The 17,840-nt window shown below is 46.3% G+C and overlaps 1 protein-coding gene and 1 pseudogene across 3 annotated transcripts in view; one reads left to right on the forward strand and one right to left on the reverse strand.

Annotated features, from left to right (window-relative positions):
* LOC146801398 (uncharacterized) overlaps positions 1 to 17,840 on the forward strand; it is a 459,470-nt gene that overhangs the window by 253,437 nt on the left and 188,193 nt on the right. The window lies entirely within an intron of this gene.
* On the reverse strand, positions 15,495 to 17,161 carry LOC146801401 (uncharacterized; annotated as a pseudogene). The gene has a single exon (XR_014967624.1). The product of XR_014967624.1 is annotated as an uncharacterized LOC146801401 (transcript).

The following is a 17,840-nucleotide window of genomic DNA, read 5'->3' on the forward strand; positions in this document are numbered from 1 at the left end:
GTCAGCCTTGATGCAGAATGGCCACTGCGAGGGGCCTGTCTGAGAGGTATGGAACATAAGAGAGTGAAAACAGGCCCGAGACAGAATTGATCCTCTTCTCCTTCTCGGAGGGCTAAGTGAAAAGAAGCAGATGGCTGCTCCGATGGTGACGAGAGGGGGCTCCATCAAGGAATTACTTATGAAGTCAACAGGCTGCCAGGATGGAGATCACCGGGGGGGGGGGGGGGGGGGGAACGAGTAGGATGACCACCGGCAGGGGAGGAGCCAGAAGCCCCGGTCACACATACATACATGGAGGCCCTCTTATTGGGGCTGAGAGATGACCTACTAGCAGTAAAAAGAAACCTTTCAAGCGGAAAGAGATAACGGACATTGGTGACCGGATGGATGCACTTGAGGGTCGTGAAACCTCGAGAGATGAGGAAATCGAACAATTTCAGCAGGAGGTTATACGCCTATTGGAGCAACAACTGGACCTCTTCGCCCTGATCCTAGGAGATACCCCAGCATCAGAGATTTGTTTGGGTAGAACCCACAGGGTGGGTCTCTGGGGTCCTGGGGCGCATCGATCGCTAGACATTCTGACCTGTGTTTATGGTTTCTCCTTGAAAGAACAGATTCTAAAAATGGCCCAAGGGGTCGCAGTCAGTCACGTTCTTGGGTCAGGCACTCCACTTATATTAATATTTAGCAGTCTCCACTCTCTAGATAAGACGAGAGTTCCGCCCTGTAATGAGCTCCTTGGGTGACAAGAAAATTGCTTACTCTTGGGGACATCCATTCAGACTGATCTTTCGTTGGGAGGGCCAGCTCCACCAACTCCGCTCTCTGACGTTAGCCTATAGGAGAGCTAAGCCTCACAATAGTGAAAAACAAATTTGTGAATTTGTCACTACCGGCCTATGTAAAACATGGAAAGTATATGTCCACCTTTTAATTACAATGCACCCTGCCCTATGGGCTGTCTAGGGCCTACTTTAGTGGTGACCTATAGGTATAACAATGGGGTTTTAGGCCTAGCAAAGGGTTTACTTTGTATAGTCGAATAGGCAGTTTAGAACTGCCTACAGGCTGTAATGCAGGCCTGGAACATGCTTCAAGGGGCTAGTTAAGTGGGTGGTACAATAAGTGCTGGAGTCCCACAAGTACCTTTAACAGTCCTTGGTATATAGTATACTACTTTACTAGGGACTTAAGTGAATTAAATATTCTTATCAGGAGTAAGCCAATTTTACCATGTTTTAGGGAGTGAGCACAAGCACTTTAGCACTGGTTAGCAGTAATTGAAAAAGCATTTATAGAGCGCCTGGTTACCCGTAGGCATCCCCGCGCTAATGGACATTCTATTCCTCAAAGTGCTTCAGGGAAAAAGTAGAGTTTTTAGTTGTTTGCGAAAAATTGAATGATTATTTTGTGATCGGATATGGATGGGGACAGGGTTCTAAAGCTTTGCACCACAGTAGGAAAACCTACGACCTCCACATCTGGTGCGTTTTATTCTAGGAACTGTCAGCAAATATTTACCCTCTGATCTCAATGTTCTCTGAGGGAGATGAAGGTGTATCATGTCCTCTATCAGAGTAGAGCCTTTTCCAGTCAAAGATGTTTGTATAATACACATAACTTTGAATTTTATCCTCTCCTGAATAGGAAGCCAGTGTAATGAGGAGAGTGCCGGCCTGGCAGATAGACGTTTGGGGATATTTAGCAGAAGTCGGGCTGCACAGTTTTGTACGATCTGTAGAACTTTAGTGTTGGATAACGGAGCCCCCAGATAGATGGCATTTGAGTAGTCCAACCTGGACAAAATAAGTGCCTGCACCAGTATTCTACTAGCCACAATTTCAATTTTCTCTGCAAATCTCCCATCTCCTACTATCCCCATCTTTTCTTCTCTATTCTTGTGTCTCTTTTTTCACTTTCTTTCTTTTTCTCCTTCCTCCTTTTTTCTCCCTCCTCCTTACTGTTAAAAGCACAAGCAAATTCTGATACTACGAAAGCCAGTAAGCGCTGTGCTTAAGCAAGGAAGGGGTGAAACGGAGAGTAAGACGTTTGGATATGACACAGTAGAAGGCCAGAGACACAGGGTAGAAATAGCACCGAGAAATGTCAAAGATAAAGCTGGAGGCCACATATGGTCTGTGAGAAAGGAGTGGCAAATGACTACACAGAAATAGGGCTGCAGTCCTCCCCTGGTGACATGCTTCTATAGGGTTATTTAAGGTATTTAACTCATGTTATCCATCAACTCCCTCATGGTGATGTCCTGTGTATCAAAGCCACACCTGTTACCCCCGTGAGCTGATCTAGATCACATCAAATTATGTCAATTCCTGGGATGGCATTATTATGCTTAAGCCTGAGAAATTCCTGCCTCATTTTAGTCATTGAATTATGTCAAGTATGGAAATATGCGTGTTATCCCAATGCTGGATTATGGGTCCATGACTTTAAAAAAAAAGTAAATACTATTAACAGATTGATAAAGTGTTTGTCAATAAAGAAGCAAAATGTAAACCTGAAGTTGGTTTCCTCAAATGAGTCGTGAAAGCAGTGCAGATAAATCAAACAGATTATAGTGCGGATGACGAGTAGCCAAAGTTGAAAATGATGATTTTTTTTTGCATTTGTTTGTGGATTAAATTAAAATCATTGCAATTGCTTAGGCCGGGTCCCCGGATTTCAGTAATTATTTAGTGGGAGTCCACAGAAGTCAAAAGATTAAGAATCCCGGCTCTAGAACCAGCCCGGCTGAGGGTGTGACTTTGATCCCTGTGCAGGGCACTGTTTGTTCAGTTTTGGCCTCGACTTCTGTACCTTCAGACTAAGAGTTACACAGATACTGTAAAATCATATCATAAAAACATAAATGAACAACAGAGCAGTTCTAAAGTTTCTCTTGGTATCACTACAGCTCACACCCAACGCAGCATTCATGTTTCATTTCCTGAAGAAAAATAATATGTGACTACAGTACATTCTTATTTTCATAAATCTCAACACCGAAACTGAGCTAAAAATATATATTTTTTATTTAAATACAATAAAGATTGCTAAATGTGATCTTAAACAGTTATTATTCAAGTTGAACACGATTAGATATTGCAGTTGATTTGCAGTGAAACAGCAAGTTTTTCAGCAGTTAATTGTTTTTAATACTGGTTTTATCCTCAGTAGTGATTGTCGTGGGATCAGTAAAAAGGTTCTTACAGTCTAATCTAGTTAGAACACCCTTTACATAGTTCAGCCATGGGATGTCCATCTCCTTATCTCTGCCCATACAATCACTAATTATTTGCCTGCTCAGGCCCGCCTCACTATTAGTCCATATTCTTAGCCAGGCCATAAGTGGTCTGACTTTAATCAGGTCCTCCATGTATACCCTTCCCAATTCAGTATGTGTGATATAGGCTGACGTATAGGCTGACGTACTGTGTGGGATTTGTAAGACCTTCCTAAGAAATTTGTTTTCCTCAGTTTGAATTTGTGAGGGGTTAGCGAAACCCCAAACTTCTGCCCCATAAATTATTTTGGGGCAACAAACTGAGCCATAAAGGTGCATGACCTGCTCAGGCGACCACCTACCCAGCCTATGTCCATAGCTCATTATGGCCCCCGTAGAGGCCACTACTTTTGCACTTCTCCCTTCCATTAAAAACTTAAAATTTAAAAGCCCATCAAATAAAACTCCCAGGTAGGAAAAGGTTTTAACCTGTTCCATTATGTGTGAGCCGATTTTGAAGCAAAACTTTTTACATGGTTTGAGCCCTGCCAACAATACATATGACTTGGCTAAATTAGCTGATAGATCTAAACTGGCCATAAAGCTAACAAACCCGTCCAGCAAGGTCTGGAGGCCTTTCGGTGTTCGGGCTAAAAGTACCGCGTCGTCGGCGTATAACAACACCGGTACTGCTCGTGCGCCTACTCTAGGGGTATCTGCATTTAAATTGCATAGTGCCTGTTCTAGCCCATTTATATATAATGAAAACAAAAACGGGGCCAGGATACAACCTTGGCGCACCCCGCTAGTGCAAGGGAAGGGAGCTGTAGTATCACCCTCCAGATTATAGCGCACTTTAGCGGAGGTGTTCCAGTGGAGTGCTCTTAAAATAACTACCAAGCCTTCTTCTACCCCTAGTTTGGTCATCAGATTCCAGAGCTTTTCTCTATTGACGTGGTCAAAAGCCGATGAGAGGTCCATAAACCCCATGTAAATCGACTGATTGCTTGCAATAGTATACTTGGCCGTTAATAAAGAAAGGTTCAGACACTGATCTGTAGTTGACCTTCCTGTTCTAAAACCATATTGCAGGTCGGTTATTATATGGTGTTCCTCCGCCCAGTCTAAGAGACGGTTCAGGACTACTCTCCCCAATACTTTGGCCGTTACATCAATTAGGGAAATCGGGCGGTAACACCGGGGGTCATCCTTTTTCCCTTTTTTAAAAATTGGTACTATCGTGGCTGCAGACCAGGATCTTGGCATGCCTGTAGAGACTGCCGTGTTTATTACTCTGGTGAGGATAGGTGCCCAGAGATCAACTTTACTTAAGTAGAGGTCCGGGGGATGCCGTCCGGGCCAGGGGCCTTATCTGTGTCAACCCTTTAATCCCCACTACCAATTCATCTACCGTGAATTCTACATTTGTCATCCATGGGCAAATAACCTCACCCCCCACTGGATGCTCATTAGCATGATTGTATAATACCTTAAAGTGGTCAAACCATTGCTCAGGGAGAATGGTAGTTCCAATTACCGGTGCAGCCGCATCCTGGAAACAAGGGTTGTTTATTATTTCCCAAAATGCCCTAGAATCTTTTCTGTCAGCAGCCTCCCGTAAGTTTTCCCATGTCTGTGATTGGAGAGCCAGTTTCCTTAATTTAATGGCCTTTTTATATACTATCCGGCATTGTGCAATGTGCCCCTTGTCTCTAGGGACCTTTTAAAAAACTTTCTTTCAGTTCATTATGGGCCCTAGAGCAATCTCTATTAAACCATCTGGGGGAGCATTTCATCGGGCCAGGCACAGGTGATTTTAATAGTCCATTGATGAGGCGTGCCATTGCCTCAAAGGCTTTAACCACCATGGGTCCCTCGAATGAGGGGTCTAAAAAAAAAACAATCATTTCCTTACCGTCCTCCATTAAGGATCTATAAAAGGCGTCCCCATCCACCCGGGCCCATCTGAGCCTTCTCCCCTGGTCCATAGCCCTCAATATACTATTTGCATTATCATTTTCCTTATTTTTACAAGGGGCCCAGTTCTTTATCCACAGAACTAGGGGGTTGTGGTCGCTAAATATGCTCCATTCAATGCTAGCCTTATATAGCCAATTCACAAAGGGGATAGAGACTGCTATGTAATCTATAATAGTGCAATACCCTCTTCCCTTGAATGTTGGTGTTATTTTATGACCGACTTTAGGCCCCATCAGGTCTATTGTATGCCTAAGTGCATGATTATTCAGGACCCTTTCTAGCTCCAGTCCCTCAGCGGTGTGTTCAAGATGTGGGCCTTTTTCCACTGTACAACCGGTCCAGGCCCCCTCCATCCATCTTAGGTTGGGACACAAGTGACAATTTAAATCCCCCGCTAAAATCACATATGGGGCTACTGCTCTCTTTCTCTGTGCTAGCTCATCAGTTAGTAAATTGTCTAGGTTTTGAATTGTAGAGCTCTTCCCATTCCCTGGAGCAGCGTTATATACATTAATCAGAACAATGTTCATCTTTCTGGCTTCAAATCCAATAGCTTGTATATTAACAGAGTTCCATTGCAAGTCGACCCACACACCTTCAAGCTGTAAATCCACATATGTAATTAACCCTCCCATTGGTCTTCCTGGTGCCGTATTCCTTGCGGGCACAGAAAAACACTTGAACCCTTCAAGATGAAAAGGATTGTGGTCCACCACCCAGGTTTCCTGTAGGCAGATTACGCGAAATTTGCTGATGTACTGTCTCCACTCCTGGTTGTGGAATTTGGAAGCCAGCCCCGCGATATTCCAGGAAATCATTTCAATACCCTCTTTCCTTTCCAATACCTGAAGGCACTATTTGAGTAATAGGCAAGAGGGCCTTAGAATCAATAGTGTCTTTCATTAATGCACTCTCAGTATGTACCACTTGTGTATAATCTGATTGAGCGGGCCCCTGTGCTTCCAACTCACTAATTTTATCCTCTTGCGCGCCTACCTTATTCCTTACCAGTGTGAGTTTAGTTACCGTAGTATTATTATACCGGGGTCTCTCCCCCACCAGATAACCATGGCCTGATTTACCCCCTGCGGAATGGACTTGGTCATTGCCTATGGGGGGGGGATTTAACAAAGGACAATTCCTGTACAGTTTGCTCCACTTGATCTTCCACCCTTTGCAGTCAATCCTACTCATTCATGTGGAGAAGGGGGTCAAACCTGTTTGACAGGGCAATTCTACCGTAATTTCTGCGTGGAACATATAATTTTGTGCCATAACCCTTATTACATGTCTGGTAGCCCTCCTCACTGTCTTGCATTAGCCAATTCCTAGACAGGGAATTTAAATCATTGGCATAAAAGGACCCTAAGGGTGCAAGGCTAATACTGCTATACGTAGCTGCCGGTCCCCAACTTAATATATAATCTACTATTCTACTGGCCCTGAAATTTATCACCACACAGTCACCCGCTTTATTTTTTACCTGATTTCCAATCCACCTGACCCTTCTTACATGCAGAATTTCTCCCTGTTCGTCCCTTGGCAATGGCATATTCCTATTTTTGAGCTCGTCATGCGTCTCTATTTGGGCAGCTTTTAGCTCTGGGACCCCTGTAAGAATGATGACATAAGGGGCTGCTTCTGGGGGTAAATTTAAGCTTGGCCCCTTGTTACCTACTTTAACATAAGGTACCTCTCTAATGCTCTGACTGGGGTCTATGTTCCGTCCACCAGTGGCAGGGGGGTTATGGATGGGCAAAAGTGGGGGTCCTATATGACCACTTGATGGCCCTACTACGGTGTGATCTAGTGGGATGGTGGGTGGATTCTTATTTGTTAGTGACTCAGCTTCATTGGGGTTCTCCCTCTGAGTGGGTGCTGAGTGTATTGGAGCTATGTTGTCAGTTGAAATACAGGGCAATGGTGTTACAACCGTATTACTGCCCCCTCCCTTTTGTTTTACTAGCGACACTACTTTATCCAGCCTACTCAGGATTTGTTTTGTCTGGGCATCGATCAATTGCTCAACGTATAACTTCAAGTCACTAATAATATTTGATGCCCAGGCCGGGGGGGACCTGTACACCCATTGCTTGGTCCCTTATTCCCTCCGCCATGGTAGTTACTGTCTCATTATTGTTGATGGCTGGGCGGCCTCTACATTTCTTAAGTCTGGATTTCTTTTTACTGTTCACTTTCCTGTTGCCAGCTTGCGTAATAACCCCTTTACCCCTAGTATTTGGGCACTTATCCAGGGATATCTGTGCGGGGAAACTAACAATCTCTGGAGATTCCAAAGCCGAGTCCTGAATTGTCAATAAAGGGGTAGTGGAGGGCGAGATCAATTGGCTCATTTGAGGTGTTAATGAGAGACGCCTTTCCGTGCGTGCAATTTCGCAGGAGACCTCACCAATGGCTTTAAGCAACATTCGGTTGATTGCCGTTTGTGGCGCTGAAACATGTGGGGGGGGTCTTTAGTGTTCTAGTCGTTTTCCTTGTATCTGTTAGGTCCATTGTGTTGGCTTTTACAGGGCGTGTTCGGGTTTTTGCAGGCATGACGCCACTACTATAGGTTTTATAGTTTCTAACAGTAGTTAGGCCTTCTCCTGTTAATCCCGAGTCAAATATTACAAGCCTCCCCTCCTAGGTAATGAGTCAAACAGCCCGTTACCTCACTCAACTTTCAGCGACCTCCTTCCAAGCGTTAGAGTACTGGCCCGGCCCGGCCTCCTCGGCCCCTGACGGCCACAGACGGCCCGCCCTTTGCCCGGGCTTAGCCCGGCGCCGCCCGCGCGCGTCCCGCGTCGTGGGGGAAGTCCGTAGATATATGCGCCTCCAGGCGCGGTGATGACGGTGGCGGGCTTCCACCGCGGAGGAGCTTGGGGGCTGTAGTCCCCCCTGCACACTGCGGCCGCGAGAAAGAGTGGCTGCTGCGGCGGCGTCAGGGAGGAAACGCGTGCCCCAGGTGCTGCTCACGGACTGGACACAGGTAGGGACTGCCTGGAAATGCTGCGGGACGCTAATGCAAACACCCGCTCTGTCGGGGAAGTCCGTAGATATATGCGCCTCCAGGCGCGGTGATGACGGTGGCGGGCTTCCACCGCGGAGGAGCTTGGGGGCTGTAGTCCCCCCTGCACACTGCGGCCGCGAGAAAGAGTGGCTGCTGCGGCGGCGGCAGGGAGGAAACGCGTGCCCCAGGTGCTGCTCACGGACTGGACACAGGTAGGGACTGCCTGGAAATGCTGCGGGACGCTAATGCAAACACCCGCTCTGCCGGGGAAGTCCGTAGATATATGTGCCTCCAGGCGCGGTGATGACGGTGGCGGGCTTCCACCGCGGAGGAGCTTGGGGGCTGTAGTCCCCCCTGCACACTGCGGCCGCGAGTCCCCCCTGCACACTGCGGCCGCGAGAAAGAGTGGCTGCTGCGGCGGCGGCAGGGAGGAAACGCGTGCCCCAGGTGCTGCTCACGGACTGGACACAGGTAGGGACTGCCTGGAAATTCTGCGGGACGCTAATGCAAACACCAGATATTATCATTTTATGTTTATCCTCTTTTGTTTTTTGTATTGGGGTCCTTATGTTTGCTATATTGTTGTTTGAAATTGTAGAGGAAATGGATAATGGACTGTCCTATTCTCATGATCTCATGATGTTCTGTGTATTCATGATGTCATTATGTTCTGTATTGGAATGTGAGGAGTCACTTGACTGAGCAACGGAAGTTGCCTGTGAGTAGTTGCCAGTACAGGATCCTCCTCAAGAGTCGTCTCTATATTAATGATGAAATCTACTTTATCGGAAACATGACTCAAGTAGTTACTACATTTTGTTATTCTAAGATTGCAAAGAAAACTTCCTTTGGGAAGTAATAAATTCTATTACAGGAAACTACAATCACTGTGTTACGTTTTATTTCCTGACTTATGTTTCTCCCAACTATTATCTCTTAACATACAATGTCTACAAGTATGGATGATATGTGTTTCCTACACCTTATAACACTTAAGTAACATTTCCTGTAATTGATTTACACACTTGTATGCTTTATTGTGCCTCTCTGTGTGATGTAAAGCACTCTGATACCCTAAACTCGAATGAGTGGTGGTATAAGAGTATTAAATAAAAAAGTTAGCATGTGCCATTTAAATCAACATTTGTGTAAGTCCTCATACGAAACGAGGGGGCATATTATCAAGCGAGTTATCACAGCATTAGCTGCACTTTCGTGCCGCTAATGCGGTTTTTTTAATCGTGCTATTATCAAGCTCGCGCTAACAGGCGTTAGCGACAGCTGTCCGGCGATAGCAGCCGGATTTTTTATTGCCTTGCATGCCAGCGATATTTATCGCTAATGACATGCAAAGTAGGCGTTCCTTACCAAACGTTCACGAAAAAAGTCGCTAACACCAGTTCGCTCTATTACCATTGATGTCTCGGACCCGCAAAGCGATAAAAAAAGTTGCTCTGAACCCCGTTACCCGCAGGACTTTAACACCACAAAAAAGCATGACTTAAACATGGGGATATGACTTGGGCCACCCTCAATGCATGTTTTTGGTGCTGGACAGCGCTGCAAGAAATGTAGCAGTGCTTCCCTGCACCTAAAAAGCCTGGCTGTAGACGGCTGAAATGCTAGAAACCGGTCTTAGGAAGCTTGTTTCCGGTCCAGGGAAGGCATGGCTTGGCAGTTCGGGCTGGACTGTTCCCATGAGGCACAGGGTCAGACTGATTTGCATATGGCCATGTCTGAACTGGGGTGGCAGAGTGGGCTAAAGAACGGTGATGGATCAAACCCAGATCTGTTGACTGGGTGTGACTGTTTGATTGGTTCTGATGCTCCGTCCATCACCACCCCCTTTTGTACCGCTTTGTTCACCATAAGTTGGCAGGGTATGCTCAGACGTTGAGTCCCTTGCTCACTTTGCCACTGGATTCAAGCAAGCCTGGCTGAAGACGGCTGAAATGCTAGAAACCGGTCTTAAGAAGCTTGTTTCCGGTCCAGGGAAGGCATGGCTTGGCAGTTCGGGCTGGACTGTTCCCATGAGGCACAGGGTCAGACTGATTTGCATATGACCATGTCTGAACTGGGGTGGCAGAGTGGGCTAAAGAACGGTGATGGATCAAACCCAGATCTGTTGACTGGGTGTAAGTGTTGTATTGGTTCTGATGCTCCGTCCATCACCACCCCCTTTTGTACCGCTTTGTTCACCATAAGTTGGCAGTTGAGTCCCTTGCTCACTTTGCCACTGGATTCAAGCTAGCGTGGCTGATGAGGGTTGTTAACCCGAAACCAGTCCCAGGATGGTTGTTTCCGGTTCAGGGAAGATCTGGCTTGGCAGTTCGGGCTGAACTGTTCTCATGAGGCACAGGGTCAAGACTGATTTGCATATAGCTGGTTCTGAACTGAGGTGGCGAAGTGAGCTAAAGAACAATGATGGATTCAACCCAGATCTGTGCCTGGGGGTGAGTGTCTGAAAAGCTTCAGCGCTCTGTCCATCATCTCCTTGTGTTTGCTTTGATCGTCCTTAGCTTGCTGGGTGTGCCCAGACGTGGACCCCTTGCTCACTTTGCCACTGGATTCAAGCTAGCCTGGCTGAGGAGGGGTGTTACCCCATAACCGGTTGCTTCCAGGATGATTGTTTCTGGTTCAGGGAAGACCCGGCTTTGCAGTTCGGGCCAGACTGTTCCCATGAAGCACTGGGTCAAGACTGATTTGCATGTAGCTGGGTCTGAACTGAGGTGGCGAAGTGAGCTAAAGAACGATGATGGATTCAACCCAGATCTGTGGCTGGGGGTGAGTGAAAAGTTACAGCGCTCCGTCCATCATCTCCTTGTGTTTGCGTTGTTCGCCCTTAATTGGCAGGATATGCCCATACGTGGGTCCCTTGCTCACTTTGGCACTGGATTCAAGCTAGCCTGGCTTATGAGGGGTGTTACCTTCGAAACTGGCCCCAGGATGCTTGTTTCCAGTTCAGGGAAGACCCGGCTTGGCAGTTCGGGCAGCACTGTTTCTATAAGGCACAGGGTCAAGACTGATTTGCATATAGCTGGGTCTGAAGTGAGGTGGTGTAGTGAGCTAAAGAACGATGATGGATTCAACCCAGATCTGTGACTGGGGGTGAGTGACTGAAAAGTTTCAGCGGTCCGTCCATCATCTCCTTGTGTTTGCTTAGTCCTTCTCAAGCAACAGCCAATATTTTTCTCAAAGTGAACCACAAAAAGTCACTATAGTAACTTGTGCTTAACCCTCTGGTAGCTTGGCACAAAAGAAGTCAGGCTCAGCTTAGGGGCAATGTGTAAAGTATGTATGCAGTACTAGAATTGTAGTAAACTGAAAACACAACACAAGACAAATCCCACACCAATTTACAAAAGACTACATTTCAATAAATTATTTGACACCTAAACACCAAAAATCCAATCAGTAGAACCGGAATTATGAAATGTCAAAGTTTAATGTGTAATAGCACATGCAAGATCAAAGCGCCAACCGAGGACATTTAGGCGCACAAGACCGTGTTTAAGTCAAAAGTTATGGCTGACCACGATGTAGCGCGGTTCGGATAAAGAAAATGGATTGGGCCCGGATCCCACTTACCTTCAGACTCAGGAGAAAAAACTTAAGAACGATGTCTAAGAAGGTAAAGTTCAGTAGGGCAAGGCAGCTGGCGGTGGCCGAGGAGGAGGCGTCATTGTCGGAAGCTGCGGGCGAAGTTGAGCTGAAAGTTCATATTTTCAACCTTAGGGCATCATTACGATACCGCTCGGACAAGCGTCTGACCAGCATCGTTTCAGAAACTGGACTGCCGACATGGAGTTGGCGGTCCTACTGGCATTATTACAATTCAACCACCTTTACGGCGGTCGCCAAGTGTACATTTTCTATTTTGGCTTGTCCTGCGGGCTCTAGCACAACCTTCAATAGAAAATATAACGTTTTTAAATGTCCTTGCACCGTTTAGCAGACGTCATGCGGAGCCTGGCACATGGTGCAGGAATGTTTTTGTGCCCCCCAAGCCCATAGCGGAGGGCCAGAGGGGAAGGGGGCCCTACTGGACAGCCCCAAAGTCACTTTCCACCTGCATTCTCATGGCGGGCGAACAGCCACAAAACGGCAGGCGGAAAGGGACATTATAATCCCAAAGGCGGTGCCTGATTAGGCACCGCCCCTATTGTAGGGATTGCTGTCCCTCCAAAGTCCATCGGAAAGCTTTGTACGGTCCGTATGCCTGCTGCCTCCAACTGCAGGCAATGTAATGCGGTGGTCAGACCCCAGCAGCAGATGTTGGTCAGACCACAACCGACAAGCCGTTGGTTGCAGTTCGACCGACATCAGAATGAGGGCCTTAGTCTCATTTCTGAAAGTCTTAAATCACCAACGGGACCAAGCTGCAGGCTGTATTCAACGAGGGCTGCATGAGAGCAGATACCTTTTCAGTGAAGAGCTGTTGAACAGGATTTGCTGCTGCAGAGTAGAACGTAGCTGGATCTGCTGTGAAGTCAGTCCAAGCAGCGATGCACCTTGCACGGATCGGCGAGCAAGTAGGTTCCAGTTCCTCTTGGTTCTCAGAGCACGTTTTAGCAGAACATTTCCCAAGTCTCAAGTTTTGGATTTGGGCTATCTGGACACATTTAGCACCACTTCTAAATGTCCAGGACTGGAGAGAAGCATTTGTAGGGTTAGGATTCACTCAGGCTATGTCCAGGTATGAGTTCAAGATGGTTAGAGCCTTTTCTGTCCCTGAAGCTCTGATCAGGAGGCCAACCAAATAGCCCTTGGAGTCCCTCTAAAATTCTTATGTTCAAGCAAGAAAGCAGGTCTCAGGCAGCAAGCCAGTCCTCTGAGGGCATAAAGCAGGTTTCAGGCAGCAGGGTAGTACTCTTGGTGCAGCAGTACAACCCACTGAAGTACACAGCAGGCTACAGGTAGCCGAGCACTCCTCTGAGAGTCCTTCTGCAGCTCCAGAAATGTATTGAAGAGTGGTTCTGGAGCCTTATTTTTACACCTGGTGCCCCTTTTGAAGTGGAAGAAACTTCTGGAGTTTTAGCTCAACAGACGTGTCTGGAATTCCTGTCTCCCTGCCTTGGTCCCAGTTTGTCGGCTGACATAATAGGCTAGTTTGAAGTTCTTTGTTTTAGACCTGAAGCACAGTCTCTGAAGTGAAAGTGTGCCTGAGATGACCCATTCAGGCAACATGTAGTCCCTCTATTGTGTAGTTGTCTGGGACGAATGCACAAATGCCAACTACACCTAGTCATGTGACCCAGGAAACAAGATGCAGGCATCAAAAGGTTAGGACAAGAAAATGCCAGCTACCAGTTATTAAATGTAATAAGGGAACACAACGTTAGCCTATAGGAGAGCTAAGCCTCACAATAGTGAAAAACAAATTTGTGAATTTGTCACTACCGGCCTATGTAAAACATGGAAAGTATATGTCCACCTTTTAATTACAATGCACCCTGCCCTATGGGCTGTCTAGGGCCTACTTTAGTGGTGACCTATATGTATATTACCATGTTTTAGGGAGTGAGCACAAGCACTTTAGCACTGGTTAGCAGTAATTGAAAAAGCATTTATAGAGCGCCTGGTTACCCGTAGGCATCCCCGCGCTAATGGACATTCTATTCCTCAAAGTGCTTCAGGGAAAAAGTAGAGTTTTTAGTTGTTTGCGAAAAATTGAATGATTATTTTGTGATCGGATATGGATGGGGACAGGGTTCTAAAGCTTTGCACCACAGTAGGAAAACCTACGACCTCCACATCTGGTGCGTTTTATTCTAGGAACTGTCAGCAAATATTTACCCTCTGATCTCAATGTTCTCTGAGGGAGATGAAGGTGTATCATGTCCTCTATCAGAGTAGAGCCTTTTCCAGTCAAAGATGTTTGTATAATACACATAACTTTGAATTTTATCCTCTCCTGAATAGGAAGCCAGTGTAATGAGGAGAGTGCCGGCCTGGCAGATAGACGTTTGGGGATATTTAGCAGAAGTCGGGCTGCACAGTTTTGTACGATCTGTAGAACTTTAGTGGTGGATAACGGAGCCCCCAGATAGATGGCATTTGAGTAGTCCAACCTGGACAAAATAAGTGCCTGCACCAGTATTCTACTAGCCACAATTTCAATTTTCTCTGCAAATCTCCCATCTCCTACTGTCCCCATCTTTTCTTCTCTATTCTTGTGTCTCTTTTTTTACTTTCTTTCTTTTTCTCCTTCCTCCTTTTTTCTCCCTCCTCCTTACTGTTAAAAGCACAAGCAAATTCTGATACTACGAAAGCCTGTAAGCGCTGTGCTTAAGCAAGGAAGGGGTGAAACGGAGAGTAAGACGTTTGGATATGACACAGTAGAAGGCCAGAGACACAGGGTAGAAATAGCACCGAGAAATGTCAAAGATAAAGCTGGAGGCCACATATGGTCTGTGAGAAAGGAGTGGCAAATGACTACACAGAAATAGGGCTGCAGTCCTCCCCTGGTGACATGCTTCTATAGGGTTATTTAAGGTATTTAACTCATGTTATCCATCAACTCCCTCATGGTGATGTCCTGTGTATCAAAGCCACACCTGTTACCCCCGTGAGCTGATCTAGATCACATCAAATTATGTCAATTCCTGGGATGGCATTATTATGCTTAAGCCTGAGAAATTCCTGCCTCATTTTAGTCATTGAATTATGTCAAGTATGGAAATATGCGTGTTATCCCAATGCTGGATTATGGGTCCATGACTTTTAAAAAAAAGTAAATACTATTAACAGATTGATAAAGTGTTTGTCAATAAAGAAGCAAAATGTAAACCTGAAGTTGGTTTCCTCGAATGAGTCGTGAAAGCAGTGCAGATAAATCAAACAGATTATAGTGCGGATGACGAGTAGCCAAAGTTGAAAATGATGATTTTTTTTTGCATTTGTTTGTGGATTAAATTAAAATCATTGCAATTGCTTAGGCCGGGTCCCCGGATTTCAGTAATTATTAAGTGGGAGTCCACAGAAGTCAAAAGATTAAGAATCCCGGCTCTAGAACCAGCCCGGCTGAGGGTGTGACTTTGATCCCTGTGCGGGGCACTGTTTGTTCAGTGTTGGCCTCGACTTCTGTACCTTCAGACTAAGAGTTACACAGATACTGTAAAATCATATCATAAAAACATAAATGAACAACAGAGCAGTTCTAAAGTTTCTCTTGGTATCACTACAGCTCACACCCAACGCTGCATTCATGTTTCATTTCCTGAAGAAAAATAATATGTGACTACAGTACATTGTTATTTTCATAAATCTCAACACCGAAACTGAGCTAAAAATATATATTTTTTATTTAAATACAATAAAGATTGCTAAATGTGATCTTAAACAGTTATTATTCAAGTTGAACACGATTAGATATTGCAGTTGGTTTGCAGTGAAACAGCAAGTTTTTCAGCAGTTAATTGTTTTTGGAAAAAAAACATATTACACTGTATGTATACACGGAGAGGCCGTGGTCAATAGGAAGTTACCCCCAACAAAGGTACTGATGAGCCTCTGCTTTTAATTATGAAAATAAATTAATGTTGCCATGGAAGGAGAGGAATGTGCAAAGTATAACCATGACGGTTGACGAATGCAAACTATCTCAACTTCTCTCTCCACCTGTATTGTTTGAGTCTTTTGTCTCAGTATTTCATAGCTTTGAAAAGTCTTAATGCAGGCCCCAGGATGGAAACAACTTTGCAGCACACCTGGGACCCCTCCCTTTGGTCACCGAGTAGAGATGCGCTCAGTCCAGGCGGGGCACCACATTCTCTCTCTATCTCATGCTTGGAGTCTCTCCAATCCACAAAACATAAATGGGCCAAAATCAGTCTTTGTCAAATTGCCCTGCTCTTCCTGAACTGCTTGACCATGTCAGTCAACTTCTCCAGACTCTCCACCAGTCCGTCCCCGGTGGTGGCGCAGCATCCTTGGACATGCCACTCATGACCCCGCACCTTCCGAAGACCAAGCTTTTCCACCAGCTCGGAGGGGCTGCTGGCTCCAGGCAAGTCCTGCTTGTTACCAAGGACCACAAAAGGCACGTCCTGCATTTCCACATTCTCAAGGATGGCCACCAGCTCAGCTCTGGCCTCCTCAAATCTCTCTGGGTCAGCGCTGTCCACCACAAACAGCAGGCCGTCCGTGTTGATGAAGTAGTGATTCCACAAAGCTCTGATTTTGCTTTGGCCACCAACATCCCAGACAGTGAAGGACACGTTCCTGGTGGGCTCCACCGTTTCCACGTTGAAGCCGATGGTCGGTATAGTGGTGACGGTCTCATTCAGCTTAAGTTTATAGATGATTGTCGTTTTCCCGGCAGCGTCGAGCCCCAGCATTAAGATCCGAGCTTTCAGTCCACGAAAGCCCATTAGAGTGTCGTAGAGTGTGCTCAGGAAAAGGCCCATGATGTCCACAATATGGAGCTGCGGAGCTTGAACCTTCTGGAGCACAAACCTCCTGCGGCCAAGATCGTCTAGAGCTGGGATCTACTGGAGTTCAGACCTGTTGAGCTGGAACCCCTGTGAGATTGAATCCCCTGGAGCAATGGCTTTCTAGAGCTGGCACCCTCTATTGCAGTGTCCTGCGGAAGCTAGAACTCTTGAGTTAGAGGTAGTGGATTTCGAATTGTTTGGAAATGTGTCCCTTTTGGAGCAAAGACCTCCTGGACCCGGGAGTTTTTTAAGCTTGCACCAAGAAGAACTCGGGCACCGGAGCTGCGACCTCCAGACTTTATCAAGCTGGAATCATTGGCTGCTTGGATTCCTTAGAGCTTTCAGGAGCTCTGACCTTCCCTTGAGCCTGGACCCTCCGGAGCTCGGCTCTCTCGAGATGAACTTCTCTGCAGTTTGTTTGCTCAGAGCGCTGTGGTTTTTTTTTCTTTTCTCTGGAGACGCCCCGTCTTGGCTTCTCTTCTGCAGGTTCCCCTCTTTCTTGCTCTCCAGCGTCTCTGAGCACGGCCTTCGTCAGTCTACGTATTTATCCATTGCTGCTGCCAGACCACGCCCCTTTTTGCTTCATCAGTAGGGATAATTCCGGGGGCCCGACTTGCAGGTCGTCTTCTGATTGGCTGAACCGCCCTGCCCCCGCTGGAGCGCTCGCTTTTGTCACTGCAGTTACTTCCACCTCACCGCTGTTACGTCACCGAAGCCTCCGCCGGAAGAGCCACGCTGGAAGGCGCACTCACAACATGAGTGACAGACACCGGTGACGTGCCCGGAAGAAATTGTCCACACACATATATTTTGAAGCACCCTGTGTGCTGGAACTGGAAAAAAACTTTACACCGGGAACCCTTAAATTGAGGGTCAAGGTCTGTCAGAGAAAAGGGAGTGGAGCTACGAGGGACGGAGTATGAAAAGCAACGTCTGACACTTAACTTATACATTAAAAAAAGTATGCTGCAAAGAAATTGGCAACAAGACGTATGTTAAAGTAAATCTGCTCCAGAGTAACTAATTGGTCACAAATAGGCTGCATTTTAATATATCTCACCTGCTCCATAGATCATTGTGTGATGAGCAATGTTTAGGGGCTTATAATATTGGTAAGATAACTCTAATGGTTAACACCGTTCTGGGAGTGTTCTGTGGCATAGCTAGCCACTTTGCAGTAAGAGCGGGGGTG

The sequence above is a fragment of the Triturus cristatus genome, chromosome 8 (assembly GCF_964204655.1).
Source record: "Triturus cristatus chromosome 8, aTriCri1.1, whole genome shotgun sequence".
Taxonomy (NCBI): domain Eukaryota; kingdom Metazoa; phylum Chordata; class Amphibia; order Caudata; family Salamandridae; genus Triturus; species Triturus cristatus.